Raw genomic sequence first — 1,677 nt, forward strand, 5'->3', positions numbered from 1 at the left:
CCCCCCAGCAGACCCTGGTGGGAGAGGCCGTTTTGAACGGCTCCATGGTGCAGGAAGGCAGTGGGGAGGAAAAGCCCCGGAGATCCCTCAGGAGGAGGGGCTCCAAAGCCTGCCCAGGGTGCTGTGAGGAGGAAAGAGGCAGCCTGTGCCGGGAAGGCAGCCGGAGCTTGAGCCAGAGCTCCGAGCTGGTGGTGCAGCAGGAGCTTCACACCAGGGAGAAGCCCAACAAATGCTTGGAATCTGGGAAGAGCTTGAGCCGGAGCTCCGAGCTGGTGGTGCAGGAGCACGTCAGTGCCGTGAAGAAGCCCTACAAGTGCCCCAGCTGTGGGAAGAGCTTCAACAGCAGCTCCAACCTCCTCGCCCACCAGCGTATCCACACTGGGGAACGGCCCTACGAGTGTGAGGAATGTGGGAAGACCTTCATCTATGGCTCCCACCTCTTCACCCACCGCCGGGTGCACAGGGGGGAACGGCCCTACAAGTGCTTGGAATGTGGGAAAAGCTTCACCGTCAGCTACCGCCTGATCCGCCACCAGCAGATCCACACTGGGGAACGGTGGCCCCGACCCTACAAATGTGGGGAATGCAAGAAAAGCTTCACATGGAATTCTCAACTCGTCACCCACCAGCTCACGCACACAGGGGAGAAACCCTACAAGTGTGGGGAGTGTGGGAAGAAGTTTCGGAGCAGCTGGGATCTTCTCCAGCACCAGCGGACGCACACGGATGAGAGGCCCTTCCGCTGCACCGAGTGCGGGAAGGGCTTCAAGCGGAACTGCCACCTCGTCACCCACCAGCTCATGCACACGGGGGAGAAACCCTACAAGTGTGGGGAGTGTGGGAAGAGGTCTCGGAGCAACTCGGATCTCCTCAAGCACCAGCAGACGCACAGGGATGAGAGGCCCTTCCGCTGCACCGAGTGCGGGAAGGGCTTCAAACAAAACTCCACCCTTGTCACCCACCAGCGCATTCACACCGGGGAGAGGCCCTACAAGTGTGGGGAGTGTGGGAAGAAGTTTCGGAGCAGCTCAGATCTCCTCCTGCACCAGCGGACGCACACGGATGAGAGGCCCTTCCGCTGCACTGACTGTGGGAAGGGTTTCAAACACAACTCCAGCCTCGTGAAGCACTGGCGCAGCCACACAGGGGAGAGGCCCTACAAGTGTGGGGAGTGTGGGAAGAACTTCACCAACAGCTCTGCCTTGTCCAAACACCAACGGACCCACCGTAAGGGGAGCCCTGCAAGTGCCCCGACTGCGGGAAGAGCTTCATCTGCTGCTCCAACTCCATCAGCTGTCAGAGGATCCACTTTGGGAACAGACTTGGTGACCCACATTCCCGGTGACCCACGTTCCCAGTGACCCACGTTGGGAAGCCCCCTGGCTGGTGGACTGTGGCAGGATAGTCCCAGCCTGGCCAGACCCAAGGTCCAATCAAGCTCATAATCACCTGTCACGCAAGATCAACTGCTGGAGCCAGGGTGTTGTCTTGGTGTTAAGTCTGCTAAAACCATCCTGGTTGGTCCAAGGTTGAACACACACCCTGCTGGTTGAAGTCTGAGTTGACAGAGAAGCTGAGAGCTGGCCTGGAAAGGCGGGCCTGGCACTCAATCACTTTATCCTATAAAAAGTCCAGTCCCCTCTCATGCAGTCAGGTTCCTTCTGACAAAACCCTCCC

At 59.1% G+C, this 1,677-nt stretch overlaps 1 pseudogene; it reads left to right on the top strand.

The window, feature by feature from the left end:
• Positions 1-5: 5 nt before the first annotated feature.
• LOC113980010 lies at positions 6-1,367 on the top strand (annotated as a pseudogene).
• The last annotated feature ends 310 nt before the right edge of the window (positions 1,368-1,677 follow it).

This window comes from Neopelma chrysocephalum, unplaced genomic scaffold, assembly GCF_003984885.1.
Source record: "Neopelma chrysocephalum unplaced genomic scaffold, ASM398488v2 Primary Assembly neopelma1_91617, whole genome shotgun sequence".
In the NCBI taxonomy this organism is placed as follows: Eukaryota; Metazoa; Chordata; class Aves; order Passeriformes; family Pipridae; genus Neopelma; species Neopelma chrysocephalum.